Here is a 15,439-nt window from a genome sequence, read left to right on the forward strand (position 1 = left end):
CCTTTTCTGGAAATTAGTGAAGGCAGCGCATCAAAGGTGCGCAACGCTGGTGCGAACCTGGGAGCGCTCCGATGTGTGCTCCAAGGTGCGGCGTGCACGAAGTCGGACCCCGGTTTGCCCCGGGTGCGCACCTCGCGTGCACCTTGGTGCGCACACCTTGGCTGGGTTGCGCGCCCTGGTGGGCACCATGGTGCGCACCAAGGAGCGCTCCGAAGTGTGCTCCAAGGTGCGGCGTGCACGAAGTCGGAGCCCGGTTTGCCCCGGGTGCGCACCTCGCGTGCACCTTCGCCGCGGTGGGCACCATGGCGTGCACGAAGTCGGAGCCCGGTTTGCCCCGGGTGCGCACCTCGCGTGCACCTTCGCCGGGGTGGGCACCTTGGTGTGCAGACCTTGGCTGGGTTGCGCGCCCTGGTGGGCACCATGGTGCGCACCAAGGAGCGCTCCGAAGTGTGCTCCAAGGTGCGGCCTGCACGAAGTCGGAGCCCGGTTTGCCCCGGGTGTGCACCTCGGGTGGGCACCTTGGTGCGCATGCCTTGCCTGGGCTGCGCACCAGGGCGGGCTCAAGATGGCACCCGCGTTCCTTTTTTTTCACTATCTTTCAAAACGGAAATTTTAAAATCTCATTTTTTTTTGCCTTTTTCTGGAAATTAGTGAAGGCAGCGCATCAAAGGTGCGCACCTCGCTGCCCACCACGGTGCGCAACGCCGGTGGGCACCCGGGAGTGCTTCGAAGTGTGCTCCAAGGTGCTGCGTGCACATTGTCGGAGCCCGGTTTGCCCCGGGTGCGCACCTCGCGTGCACCTTCGTCGGGGTGGGCACCTTGGCTGGGTTTGCCCCGGCTGCGCTCCGAAGCGGGGTTATTGGAGCGCCGCCTCTTTTTTTGTCGGAGCGTTTGGTGGGGTTTCTCGCATTGGCTCTTCCGAGGCCCGGTTGCCACCCTGGCGCGCACGAAGTCGGAAGTAGGGTTAATTGCCCGGGTGCGCACCTTTGCCAGGGTGGGCACCTTACCTGGGCTGCGCACCAGGGCGGGCTCAAGATGGCACGCGCGTTCCGTTTTTTTCACTATCTTTCAAAACGGAAATTTTAAAATCTCCTTTTTTTTTTGCCTTTTCTGGAAATTAGTGAAGGCAGCGCATCAAAGGTGCGCACCTCGCTGCCCACCTTGGTGTGCTCTGAGGTGCGCACCCGGGAGCGCTACGAAGTGTGCTCCAAGGTGCGGCGTGCACGTTGTCGGAGCCCGGTTTGCCCCGGGTGCGCACCTCGCCTGCACCTTGGCCGGGGTGGGCACCTTGGCTGGGTTTGCCCAGGGTGCGCTCCGAAGCGGGGTTACTGGAGCGCCCCCTCTTTTTTTGTCAGAGCGTTTGGTGGGGTTTCTCGCATTGGCTCTTCCCAGGCCCGGTTGTTGGGTGCGCTCCCACCCTGGCGCGCGCGAAGTTGGAAGTTGGGTTAATTGCCCGGGCGCGCACCTTCGCCAGGGTGGGCACCTTGGTGCGCACACCTTGGCTGGGCTGCGCACCAGGGCGGGCTCAAGATGGCACCAGCATTCCCTTTTTCTCACTATCTTTCAAAACGGAAATTTTAAAATCTCGTTTTTTTTTTGCCTTTTATGGAAATTAGTGAAGGCATCGCATCAAAGGTGCGCACCTCGCTGCCCACCTTGGTGTGCTCCGAGGTGCCCACCACGGTGCGCAACGCCGGTGCGAACCCGGGAGCGCCCCGATGTGTGCTCCAAGGTGCGGCGTGCACGAAGTCGGACCCCGGTTTGCCCCGGGTGCGCACCTCGCGTGCACCTTGGTGCGCACACCTTGGCTGGGTTGCGCGGCCTGGTGGGCACCATGGTGCGCACCAAGGAGCGCTCCGAAGTGTGCTCCAAGGTGCGGCGTGCACGAAGTCGGAGCCCGGTTTGCCCCGGGTACGCACCTTCGCCGGGGTGGGCACCTCGGCTGGGTTGCGCGCCCTGGTGCGCACCAAGGAGCGCTCCGAAGTGTGCTCCAAGGTGCGGCGTGCACGAAGTCGGAGCCCGGTTTGCCCCGGGTGCGCACCTCGCGTGCACCTTCGGCGGGGTTGCGTGCCCTGGTGGGCACCATGGTGCGCACCAAGGAGCGCTCCGAAGTGTGCTCCAAGGTGCGGCGTGCACGAAGTCGGAGCCCGGTTTGCCCCGGGTGCGCACCTCGCGTGCACCTTCGGCGGGGTTGCGCGCCCTGGTGGGCACCATGGTGCGCACCAAGGAGCGCTCCGAAGTGTGCTCCAAGGTGCGGCGTGCACGAAGTCGGAGCCCGGTTTGCCCCGGGTGCGCACCTCGCGTGCACCTTCGCCGCGGTGGGCACCATGGCGTGCACGAAGTCGGAGCCCGGTTTGCCCCGGGTGCGCACCTCGCGTGCACCTTCGCCGGGGTGGGCACCTCGGCTGGGTTGCGCGCCCTGGTGCGCACCAAGGAGCGCTCCGAAGTGTGCTCCAAGGTGCGGCGTGCACGAAGTCGGAGCCCGGTTTGCCCCGGGTGCGCACCTCGCGTGCACCTTCGCCAGGGTGGGCACCTCGGTGCGCACACCTTCTCAATGTTTTCTTGCCTTTTCTGGAAATTGGTGAAGGCAGCGCATCAAAGGTGCGCACCTCGGTGTGCTCCGAGGTGCGAACCCGAGAGCGCTCCGAGGTGCCCACGAAGTCGAAAGTCGGGTTAATTGCATTGTTTTCCCCGGGTGCGCTCCGAGGTGCGCAACATCGGCGCGCACCAAGGAGGGCTCCGAAGTGTGCTCCAAGGTGCGCACGATGGCGTGCACCTCTGGTGCGCACGATTCGGAGCTCGGTTTGACCGGGGTGCGCACACCTTGGCTGGGTTGCGCACCTTTTGTGCGCTCCAAGGTGCGCACGAAGTCGGAGCTCGGTTTGCCCCGGGTGCGCACCTTCGCCAGGGTGCGCACCTTGATGCGCACGCCTTGGCTGGGCTGCGCACCTTGGTGGGCGCCATGGTGCGCACCTTTCGTGCGCTCCAAGGTGCGCACGAAGTCGGAGCTCGGTTTGCCCCGGGTGCGCACCTTGGTGGGCGCCATGGTGCACTCCGAGGTGCCCAAGATTGGTGCGCACCAAGGAGCGCTCCGAAGTGCGCTCCAAGGTGCGCGCGAAGTCGAAAGTTGGGTTAATTGTCCGGTTTGCCTCGGGTGCGCACCTTGCGTGCACCTTCGCCAGGGTGGGCGCCTTGGTGCGCACACCTTGGCTGGGCTGCGCACACCTTGGCACCCGCGTTTCCTTCATTTTAAATTTTTTTTTTTTACAATCTCTCAAGTGGGAAATTCTATAATCTCAACTTTTTTTGCCTTTTCAGGAAACTTTTGAATGGAGCGCATCATTGGTGCGCTCCGAAGTGTGCTCCAAAGCTCTCTCCAGCTGCGTGCACCTGCCCCGGCCGCGCACCCGGCCCCGCCCAGCTTCGCTCACCTGTCCCGGGCGTCTGGTGCGGAACCTTAGAGTAAGAAACATCACCGTGCACCTTGGCCAACGTGCGCGACTCGACCGAGCGCGCACTGGCCGAGGTGCACACCGATTTCACCTGGGTGCGCGCGCAGCACCTCGGGCGCACCGGGGTGCGCGCACAACGCCCGGGTTGCACCGTGGCCTGTGTGCTCGGGGCGCCTCGGGTGCGCGCTCGGTGTCGCCCCCGCGCGCGCGGTAGTGCGGGCAGCGCACCCCGGCCCGGCCCGGCCCCGACGAGAACGCAAACGGGCAAAAGGTTTATTCAAATAGCATTGCGATGCCCGGCGAAAAACTAAAAAAGGGTGCAACACCGGGACTTCCCGGGAGGTCACCCATCCCAGTACTACTCCGGCCCAAGCGCGCTTAACTGCGGAGTTCTGATGGGATCCGGTGCACTAACGCTGGTATGATCGCACCCGTTATGAGCTTGTCGCAGTGTGTACTTAGCAAACCGCGACCCACGTGCGAATCCACCCCGGCCACCCACCCCCGTCGAGGTGCACACCCTCCCTCGCGAAGTGCGCCCCGTTCGCCAAGTGTGAGCCCTGCCCGGGTGCGCGCACCTTGCTAGGGCGTCGGGTGTGCACCCGGCCCGGCCTACGTGCGTGCACCTGTAGGGGGCGTCGTGTGCGTGCAGTGTCCCGTCTGCAACGCGGTGCCCACACACCACCTCGGGCGCAACGACCTGCGCTCACATGTGGGCCGAGTGCACCTTGGTGCATGTTCGGGGCGCCTCGGGTGCACGCTCGATCTTGCCCCGGTGCACCAAGGCGCTCGGTTTGCCCCGGGTGCGCACTTGGTGCAAGGTGGGCACCCAAAATAGGGATCAAGCACCAAAACACAAGTTTTGGGATGCAAAATGGGACCCAAGGACCACAAATGCGTTCCAAGACCCATGATGGGTCCACGAGAACAAAAATGTGTTCCGAGACTTAATAAACAAATATTGGGTTTTAGGAGAAGAAACATGCTCTGATGCCCAAAACGAGAATCGACCCCGAAAAGGCCACAGGCCAAAAGTGGGATGCGAGACAAAAAAAAATGGGACCCGAGGACCAAAATTGGGTTCCCAGGTCGAAGACAGGGCAACCGGACAAGAAACGACCTCTAAGGCTCGAAATGAGTCCCGACGACTAAAACTTGACAAGAAGCACCCATCAGGCACCCAACTCGACACCCATGGGATGCCGACCCACCCGGGCTTCCACCTAGCACACCTTGGCACCCACCCACCCTCGCACCCAACCTCGCACCCAACTTAGCACCTTTGAACCCACATTGGCACTCACCCTGACCCTGGCACCTTGGAACCCACATTGGCACTCACCTTGACCCTGGCACCCACCTTTGCACTCACCTTGGGACCCACCCTGGCTCCCACCTCGGCACCCACCCAGACACCCACCTTGGTTCCTTGGCACCCACCTTGGATCCTTGGCACCCACCCCGACACCCACCTTGGCACGCAACTTGGCTACTTGCCACCCACCTTGGCTCCTTGACGCCCACCCCGACAACCACCCCGTGACCTACCCTGGCTAGGGTTGGTGCACACCCACCCTGGTGCCCACCTTGGCACCCACCCTATGACCCACCTTGGCACGCACCTTAGTACCCACCCCGTTACCCACCCTAGGACCCACCCCGTGACCCACCTTGGCCAGGGTGGGTGCCTTGGTGCGCACAACTTGCCTGGGCTGCACACCAGGGCGGGCTCAAGATGGCACCCGCGTTCCGTTTTTTTCACTATCTTTCAAAACGGAAATTTTAAAATCTCATTTTTTTCTTTTTTTTGCCTTTTCTGGAAATTAGTGAAGGCAGCGCATCAAAGGTGCGCAATGCTGGTGCGAACCCGGGAGCGCTCCGATGTGTGCTCCAAGGTGCGGCGTGCACGAAGTCCGAGCCCGGTTTGCCCCGGGTGCGCACCTCGCGTGCACCTTCGCCGGGGTGAGCACCTTGGCTGGGTTGCGCGCCCTGGTGCGTACCAAGGAGCGCTCTGAAGTGTGCTCCAAGGTGCGGCGTGCACGAAGTCGGAGCCCGGTTTGCCCCGGGTGTGCACCTCGGGTGCGCACCTCGCGTGCACCTTCGCTGCGGTGGGCACCTTGGCTGGGTTGCGCGCCTTGGTGGGCACCATGCAGTGCACGAAGTCGGAGCCCGGTTTGCCCCGGGCGCGCACCTCCGCCAGGGTGGGCACCTTGGTGCGCACAACTTGCCTGGGCTGCGCATCAGGAAGGGCTCAAGATGGCACCCGCGTTCCGTTTTTTTCACTATCTTTCAGAACGGAAATTTTAAAATATCGTTTTTTTTTGCCTTTTCTGGAAATTAGTGAAGGCAGCGCATCAAAGGTGCGCAACGCTGGTGCGAACCTGGGAGCGCTCCGATGTGTGCTCCAAGGTGCGGCGTGCACGAAGTCGGAGCCCGGTTTGCCTCGGGTGCGCCCCGGTGGGCACCATGGTGCGCACCAAGGAGCGCTCCGAAGTGTGCTCCAAGGTGCGGCCTGCACGAAGTCGGAGCCCGGTTTGCCCCGGGTGTGCACCTCGGGTGGGCACCTTGGTGCGCATGCCTTGCCTGGGCTGCGCACCAGGGCGGGCTCAAGATGGCACCCGCGTTCCTTTTTTTTCACTATCTTTCAAAACGGAAATTTTAAAATCTCATTTTTTTTTGCCTTTTTCTGGAAATTAGTGAAGGCAGCGCATCAAAGGTGCGCACCTCGCTGCCCACCACGGTGCGCAACGCCGGTGGGCACCCGGGAGTGCTTCGAAGTGTGCTCCAAGGTGCTGCGTGCACGTTGTCGGAGCCCGGTTTGCCCCGGGTGCGCACCTCGCGTGCACCTTCGTCGGGGTGGGCACCTTGGCTTGGTTTGCCCCGGCTGCGCTCCGAAGCGGGGTTATTGGAGCGCCGCCTCTTTTTTTGTCGGAGCGTTTGGTGGGGTTTCTCGCATTGGCTCTTCCGAGGCCCGGTTGCCACCCTGGCGCGCACGAAGTCGGAAGTAGGGTTAATTGCCCGGGTGCGCACCTTTGCCAGGGTGGCACCTTACCTGGGCTGCGCACCAGGGCGGGCTCAAGATGGCACGCGCGTTCCGTTTTTTTCACTATCTTTCAAAACGGAAATTTTAAAATCTCCTTTTTTTTTTGCCTTTTCTGGAAATTAGTGAAGGCAGCGCATCAAAGGTGCGCACCTCGCTGCCCACCTTGGTGTGCTCTGAGGTGCGCACCCGGGAGCGCTACGAAGTGTGCTCCAAGGTGCGGCGTGCACGTTGTCGGAGCCCGGTTTGCCCCGGGTGCGCACCTCGCCTGCACCTTGGCCGGGGTGGGCACCTTGGCTGGGTTTGCCCAGGGTGCGCTCCGAAGCGGGGTTACTGGAGCGCCCCCTCTTTTTTTGTCAGAGAGTTTGGTGGGGTTTCTCGCATTGGCTCTTCCCAGGCCCGGTTGTTGGGTGCGCTCCCACCCTGGCGCGCGCGAAGTTGGAAGTTGGGTTAATTGCCCGGGCGCGCACCTTCGCCAGGGTGGGCACCTTGGTGCGCAAACCTTGGCTGGGCTGCGCACCAGGGCGGGCTCAAGATGGCACCAGCATTCCCTTTTTCTCACTATCTTTCAAAACGGAAATTTTAAAATCTCGTTTTTTTTTTGCCTTTTATGGAAATTAGTGAAGGCATCGCATCAAAGGTGCGCACCTCGCTGCCCACCTTGGTGTGCTCCGAGGTGCCCACCACGGTGCGCAACGCCGGTGCGAACCCGGGAGCGCCCCGATGTGTGCTCCAAGGTGCGGCGTGCACGAAGTCGGACCCCGGTTTGCCCCGGGTGCGCACCTCGCGTGCACCTTGGTGCGCACACCTTGGCTGGGTTGCGCGGCCTGGTGGGCACCATGGTGCGCACCAAGGAGCGCTCCGAAGTGTGCTCCAAGGTGCGGCGTGCACGAAGTCGGAGCCCGGTTTGCCCCGGGTGCGCACCTTCGCCGCGGTGGGCACCATGGCGTGCACGAAGTCGGAGCCCGGTTTGCCCCGGGTGCGCACCTCGCGTGCACCTTCGCCGGGGTGGGCACCTCGGCTGGGTTGCGCGCCCTGGTGCGCACCAAGGAGCGCTCTGAAGTGTGCTCCAAGGTGCGGCGTGCACGAAGTCGGAGCCCGGTTTGCCCCGGGTGTGCACCTCGGGTGCGCACCTCGCGTGCACCTTCGCTGCGGTGGGCACCTTGGCTGGGTTGCGCGCCTTGGTGGGCACCATGCAGTGCACGAAGTCGGAGCCCGGATTGCCCCGGGCGCGCACCTCCGCCAGGGTGGGCACCTTGGTGCGCACAACTTGCCTGGGCTGCGCACCAGGAAGGGCTCAAGATGGCACCCGCGTTCCGTTTTTTTCACTATCTTTCAGAACGGAAATTTTAAAATCTCGTTTTTTTTTGCCTTTTCTTGAAATTAGTGAAGGCAGCGCATCAAAGGTGCGCAACGCTGGTGCGAACCTGGGAGCGCTCCGATGTGTGCTCCAAGGTGCGGCGTGCACGAAGTCGGACCCCGGTTTGCCCCGGGTGCGCACCTCGCGTGCACCTTGGTGCGCACACCTTGGCTGGGTTGCGCGCCCTGGTGGGCACCATGGTGCGCACCAAGGAGCGCTCCGAAGTGTGCTCCAAGGTGCGGCGTGCACGAAGTCGGAGCCCGGTTTGCCCCGGGTGCGCACCTCGCGTGCACCTTCGCCGCGGTGGGCACCATGGCGTGCACGAAGTCGGAGCCCGGTTTGCCCCGGGTGCGCACCTCGCGTGCACCTTCACCGGGGTGGGCACCTTGGTGTGCAGACCTTGGCTGGGTTGCGCGCCCTGGTGGGCACCATGGTGCGCACCAAGGAGCGCTCCGAAGTGTGCTCCAAGGTGCGGCCTGCACGAAGTCGGAGCCCGGTTTGCCCCGGGTGTGCACCTCGGGTGGGCACCTTGGTGCGCATGCCTTGCCTGGGCTGCGCACCAGGGCGGGCTCAAGATGGCACCCGCGTTCCTTTTTTTTCACTATCTTTCAAAACGGAAATTTTAAAATCTCATTTTTTTTTGCCTTTTTCTGGAAATTAGTGAAGGCAGCGCATCAAAGGTGCGCACCTCGCTGCCCACCACGGTGCGCAACGCCGGTGGGCACCCGGGAGTGCTTCGAAGTGTGCTCCAAGGTGCTGCGTGCACGTTGTCGGAGCCCGGTTTGCCCCGGGTGCGCACCTCGCGTGCACCTTCGTCGGGGTGGGCACCTTGGCTGGGTTTGCCCCGGCTGCGCTCCGAAGCGGGGTTATTGGAGCGCCGCCTCTTTTTTTGTCGGAGCGTTTGGTGGGGTTTCTCGCATTGGCTCTTCCGAGGCCCGGTTGCCACCCTGGCGCGCACGAAGTCGGAAGTAGGGTTAATTGCCCGGGTGCGCACCTTTGCCAGGGTGGGCACCTTACCTGGGCTGCGCACCAGGGCGGGCTCAAGATGGCACGCGCGTTCCGTTTTTTTCACTATCTTTCAAAACGGAAATTTTAAAATCTCCTTTTTTTTTTGCCTTTTCTGGAAATTAGTGAAGGCAGCGCATCAAAGGTGCGCACCTCGCTGCCCACCTTGGTGTGCTCTGAGGTGCGCACCCGGGAGCGCTACGAAGTGTGCTCCAAGGTGCGGCGTGCACGTTGTCGGAGCCCGGTTTGCCCCGGGTGCGCACCTCGCCTGCACCTTGGCCGGGGTGGGCACCTTGGCTGGGTTTGCCCAGGGTGCGCTCCGAAGCGGGGTTACTGGAGCGCCCCCTCTTTTTTTGTCAGAGCGTTTGGTGGGGTTTCTCGCATTGGCTCTTCCCAGGCCCGGTTGTTGGGTGCGCTCCCACCCTGGCGCGCGCGAAGTTGGAAGTTGGATTAATTGCCCGGGCGCGCACCTTCGCCAGGGTGGGCACCTTGGTGCGCACACCTTGGCTGGGCTGCGCACCAGGGCGGGCTCAAGATGGCACCAGCATTCCCTTTTTCTCACTATCTTTCAAAACGGAAATTTTAAAATCTCGTTTTTTTTTTGCCTTTTATGGAAATTAGTGAAGGCATCGCATCAAAGGTGCGCACCTCGCTGCCCACCTTGGTGTGCTCCGAGGTGCCCACCACGGTGCGCAACGCCGGTGCGAACCCGGGAGCGCCCCGATGTGTGCTCCAAGGTGCGGCGTGCACGAAGTCGGACCCCGGTTTGCCCCGGGTGCGCACCTCGCGTGCACCTTGGTGCGCACACCTTGGCTGGGTTGCGCGGCCTGGTGGGCACCATGGTGCGCACCAAGGAGCGCTCCGAAGTGTGCTCCAAGGTGCGGCGTGCACGAAGTCGGAGCCCGGTTTGCCCCGGGTACGCACCTCGCGTGCACCTTCGCCGGGGTGGGCACCTCGGCTGGGTTGCGCGCCCTGGTGCGCACCAAGGAGCGCTCCGAAGTGTGCTCCAAGGTGCGGCGTGCACGAAGTCGGAGCCCGGTTTGCCCCGGGTGCGCACCTTCGCCGCGGTGCGCACCATGGCGTGCACGAAGTCGGAGCCCGGTTTGCCCCGGGTGCGCACCTCGCGTGCACCTTCGGCGGGGTTGCGCGCCCTGGTGGGCACCATGGTGCGCACCAAGGAGCGCTCCGAAGTGTGCTCCAAGGTGCGGCGTGCACGAAGTCGGAGCCCGGTTTGCCCCGGGTGCGCACCTCGCGTGCACCTTCGGCGGGGTTGCGCGCCCTGGTGGGCACCATGGTGCGCACCAAGGAGCGCTCCGAAGTGTGCTCCAAGGTGCGGCGTGCACGAAGTCGGAGCCCGGTTTGCCCCGGGTGCGCACCTCGCGTGCACCTTCGCCGCGGTGGGCACCATGGCGTGCACGAAGTCGGAGCCCGGTTTGCCCCGGGTGCGCACCTCGCGTGCACCTTCGCCGGGGTGGGCACCTCGGCTGGGTTGCGCGCCCTGGTGCGCACCAAGGAGCGCTCCGAAGTGTGCTCCAAGGTGCGGCGTGCACGAAGTCGGAGCCCGGTTTGCCCCGGGTGCGCACCTCGCGTGCACCTTCGCCAGGGTGGGCACCTCGGTGTGCACACCTTCTCAATGTTTTCTTGCCTTTTCTGGAAATTGGTGAAGGCAGCGCATCAAAGGTGCGCACCTCGGTGTGCTCCGAGGTGCGAACCCGAGAGCGCTCCGAGGTGCCCACGAAGTCGAAAGTCGGGTTAATTGCATTGTTTTCCCCGGGTGCGCTCCGAGGTGCGCAACATCGGCGCGCACCAAGGAGGGCTCCGAAGTGTGCTCCAAGGTGCGCACGATGGCGTGCACCTCTGGTGCGCACGATTCGGAGCTCGGTTTGACCGGGGTGCGCACACCTTGGCTGGGTTGCGCACCTTTTGTGCGCTCCAAGGTGCGCACGAAGTCGGAGCTCGGTTTGCCCCGGGTGCGCACCTTCGCCAGGGTGCGCACCTTGATGCGCACGCCTTGGCTGGGCTGCGCACCTTGGTGGGCGCCATGGTGCGCACCTTTCGTGCGCTCCAAGGTGCGCACGAAGTCGGAGCTCGGTTTGCCCCGGGTGCGCACCTTGGTGGGCGCCATGGTGCACTCCGAGGTGCCCAAGATTGGTGCGCACCAAGGAGCGCTCCGAAGTGCGCTCCAAGGTGCGCGCGAAGTCGAAAGTTGGGTTAATTGTCCGGTTTGCCTCGGGTGCGCACCTTGCGTGCACCTTCGCCAGGGTGGGCGCCTTGGTGCGCACACCTTGGCTGGGCTGCGCACACCTTGGCACCCGCGTTTCCTTCATTTTAAATTTTTTTTTTTTACAATCTCTCAAGTGGGAAATTCTATAATCTCAACTTTTTTTGCCTTTTCAGGAAACTTTTGAATGGAGCGCATCATTGGTGCGCTCCGAAGTGTGCTCCAAAGCTCTCTCCAGCTGCGTGCACCTGCCCCGGCCGCGCACCCGGCCCCGCCCAGCTTCGCTCACCTGTCCCGGGCGTCTGGTGCGGAACCTTAGAGTAAGAAACATCACCGTGCACCTTGGCCAACGTGCGCGACTCGACCGAGCGCGCACTGGCCGAGGTGCACACCGATTTCACCTGGGTGCGCGCGCAGCACCTCGGGCGCACCGGGGTGCGCGCACAACGCCCGGGTTGCACCGTGGCCTGTGTGCTCGGGGTGCCTCGGGTGCGCGCTCGGTGTCGCCCCCGCGCGCGCGGTAGTGCGGGCAGCGCACCCCGGCCCGGCCCGGCCCCGACGAGAACGCAAACGGGCAAAAGGTTTATTCAAATAGCATTGCGACGCCCGGCGAAAAACTAAAAAAGGGTGCAACACCGGGAGTTCCCGGGAGGTCACCCATCCCAGTACTACTCCGGCCCAAGCGCGCTTAACTGCGGAGTTCTGATGGGATCCGGTGCACTAATGCTGGTATGATCGCACCCGTTATGAGCTTGTCGCAGTGTGTACTTAGCAAACCGCGACCCACGTGCGAATCCACCCCGGCGACCCACCCCCGTCGAGGTGCACACCCTCCCTCGCGAAGTGCGCCCCGTTCGCCAAGTGTGAGCCCTGCCCGGGTGCGCGCACCTTGCTAGGGCGTCGGGTGTGCACCCGGCCCGGCCTACGTGCGTGCACCTGGAGGGGGCGTCGTGTGCGTGCAGTGTCCCGTCTGCAACGCGGTGCCCACACACCACCTCGGGCGCAACGACCTGCGCTCACATGTGGGCCGAGTGCACCTTGGTGCATGTTCGGGGCGCCTCGGGTGCACGCTCGATCTTGCCCCGGTGCACCAAGGCGCTCGGTTTGCCCCGGGTGCGCACTTGGTGCAAGGTGGGCACCCAAAATAGGGATCAAGCACCAAAACACAAGTTTCGGGATGCAAAATGGGACCCAAGGACCACAAATGCGTTCCAAGACCCATGATGGGTCCACGAGAACAAAAATGTGTTCCGAGACTTAATAAACAAATATTGGGTTTTAGGAGAAGAAACATGCTCTGATGCCCAAAACGAGAATCGACCCCGAAAAGGCCACAGGCCAAAAGTGGGATGCGAGACAAAAAAAAATGGGACCCGAGGACCAAAATTGGGTTCCCAGGTCGAAGACAGGGCAACCGGACAAGAAACGACCTCTAAGGCTCGAAATGAGTCCCGACGACTAAAACTTGACAAGAAGCACCCATCAGGCACCCAACTCGACACCCATGGGATGCCGACCCACCCGGGCTTCCACCTAGCACACCTTGGCACCCACCCACCCTCGCACCCAACCTCGCACCCAACTTAGCACCTTTGAACCCACATTGGCACTCACCCTGACCCTGGCACCTTGGAACCCACATTGGCACTCACCTTGACCCTGGCACCCACCTTTGCACTCACCTTGGGACCCACCCTGGCTCCCACCTCGGCACCCACCCAGACACCCACCTTGGTTCCTTGGCACCCACCTTGGATCCTTGGCACCCACCCCGACACCCACCTTGGCACGCAACTTGGCTACTTGCCACCCACCTTGGCTCCTTGACGCCCACCCCGACAACCACCCCGTGACCTACCCTGGCTAGGGTTGGTGCACACCCACCCTGGTGCCCACCTTGGCACCCACCCTATGACCCACCTTGGCACGCACCTTAGTACCCACCCTGTTACCCACCCTAGGACCCACCCCGTGACCCACCTTGGCCAGGGTGGGTGCACCCACCCTGGTGCCCACCTTGGCACCCACCCATCCTAGCACCCAGCCTGTGACCGGGCTTGGAACCCAACCTTGCACCCGCACCCGTCTTGGCCAGTGTGGGTGCGCACCCATCCTGGCACCCACGTTGTGACACACCCTTTAACCCACGCACCCTAGCACCCACGTTGGCACCCACCTTGGAACCCAACCTAGCAACTTGGCACCCACCCCGTGACCCACCTTGGCATCCACCATAGCAGTCGCCGACTTGGCACCCACCTCGGCACCCACCTTGACACTTGTGGACCCACCTTGCCACTCACCCTAGCATCGACCCATCCTAGCACCCACCCTGGCACCTTTGCACCCTAGCACTCACCCATCCTAGCACCTAACCTGTGACCCACCTTGACACTCACCCTCGCACCCACCTTGGAACCCAACCTAGCACCCACCCACCCTGACACCAACCCTAGCACCTACCCACCCTTGCACCCACCCTGTGACCCATCTTGGCACCCACCCATCCTACCACTCAACCTATCACCCACCTTCTCACCCACCTTGGCATCCACCTTAGCACCCACCCACACTGGCACCTTGGCACCCACCTCGGGCAAGGTGGGTGCACACCCACCCTGGCACCCAATTTAGAACCCACCGAGCATGTTACCCACCTTGGCACCCACATTGCAGCCCACCCTAGTACCCACCCTATGACCCACATTGGCATCCACACCCTAGCACCCAGGCACCTCGACACCCGCCTTGACACCCACCCTAGCACTGAACCTGTGACCCACCTTGGAACTCACCCTAGAACCCACCCACCCTGTGAACCACCTTGGCATCCACCTTAGCACCCACCCACCTTGGCACCCACTCTAGCACTCACCCATCCTAACACCCAACTTGTTACCCACCTTGGCACCCGCCCTCGCGTCCACCTTGAAACCCACCCTAGCACCCACCCACGCAGGAGCCCACCTTGGCACCCAACCTAACACCCACGCATCCTGGCACCCAACTTGTGACCCACCTTGGAACCCACCCTAGTACCCACCTTTGAACCCACTATATCACCAACCCACCTTGGCACCCACCCTATGACCCTCTTTGGAATCCACCCTAGCACGCACCCACCCTGGCACCCACCATGGAGCGCACCCTAGCACCCACCCACCTCGGCACGCACCTCAACACCCACCTTGGTGTGCGCACTGCGCCAACCTCTCAAAGACCCTATGTGGTGCGCTCCAAAGTGTACACCTTTGGTGCGCTCCAAGGTGCGCACCTTTGGTGCACACCGAGGTGCACACCAAAGTGTGCACCGAGGTGAGCACCAAAGTGCACTCCAGGGTGCACACCAAGGCGTGCACCTTTGGTGCGGTCAATGCAAACGAATTCGGAAGTTGGGGTCGATGTCCTAATCGCTGCTGCAGACTACACGTATGAGAATCGGACAAATAGCTTTATATAGGGGAGGTGTTGCGTTTGATGGGTCGACTCCCCTGGTTGTGTGCACTGCACCAACTTCAAAGACCCTGTCTTGTTTAAGAAGTCAAAAGTTGGGGTGGATGTCCTAATCATTGCTGCAGTCTACGCATGTATGAGAATCAGACAAATAGCTTATATAGGGGAGGTGTTGCATTCGGTGGGTTGACTCCCCTGGTTGTGCGCACTGCGCCAACCTCAAAGACCCCGCATAGCAGAAGAAGTCGGAAGTCGGATTTTGGTGAGCACCAAGGCGTGCACCTTTGGTGCGGTCAACGCAGACGAATTCAGAAGTTGGGGTGGATGTCCTAATCGTTGTTGCAGGCTACACATGTATGAGAATCAGACAAATAGCTTATATAGGGGAGGTGTTGGGTTTGATGGGTCAACTCCCTTGGTTGTGCGCATTACGCCAACCTCAAAGACCTTGTTTTCGTTAAGAAGTCAAAAGTTGGGGTCAATGTCCTAATGGCTCCTGCAGGCTACACATGTATGAGAATCGGACAAATAGCTTATATAGGGGAGGTGTTGGGTTTGATGGGTCGACTCCCCTGGTTGTGCGCATTACGTCAACCTCAAAGACCTTGTTTTCGTTAAGAAGTCAAAAGTTGGGGTCGATGTCCTAATTGCTCCTGTAGACTACACATGTATGAGAATCAGACAAATAGCTTATATAGGGGAGGTGTTGGGTTTGATGGGTTGACTCCCCTAGTTGTTCGCATTACACCAACCTCAAAGACCTTGTTTTCGTTTAGAAGCCGAAAGTTGGGGTCGATGTCCTAATTGCTCCTGCAGGCTACGCATGTATGAGAATCAGACAAATAGCTTATATAGGGGAGGTGTTGGGTTTGATGGGTCGACTCCCCTGGTTGTGCGCATTGCGCCAA

The 15,439-nt window shown here is 61.9% G+C and overlaps 2 non-coding genes across 2 annotated transcripts; both read right to left on the minus strand.

Moving 5' to 3' along the window:
* Window positions 1-3,766: 3,766 nt before the first annotated feature.
* LOC131864028 (5S ribosomal RNA) lies at window positions 3,767-3,885 on the minus strand. The gene has a single exon (XR_009362920.1). It is a non-coding gene; the product is annotated as a 5S ribosomal RNA (ribosomal RNA).
* Window positions 3,886-11,702: 7,817 nt separating this feature from the next.
* Window positions 11,703-11,821, minus strand: LOC131864020 (5S ribosomal RNA). The gene has a single exon (XR_009362912.1). It is a non-coding gene; the product is annotated as a 5S ribosomal RNA (ribosomal RNA).
* Between the last annotated feature and the right edge of the window lie 3,618 nt (window positions 11,822-15,439).

The sequence above is a fragment of the Cryptomeria japonica genome, unplaced genomic scaffold (genome assembly GCF_030272615.1).
Source record: "Cryptomeria japonica unplaced genomic scaffold, Sugi_1.0 HiC_scaffold_74, whole genome shotgun sequence".
Lineage (NCBI taxonomy): Eukaryota > Viridiplantae > Streptophyta > Pinopsida > Cupressales > Cupressaceae > Cryptomeria > Cryptomeria japonica.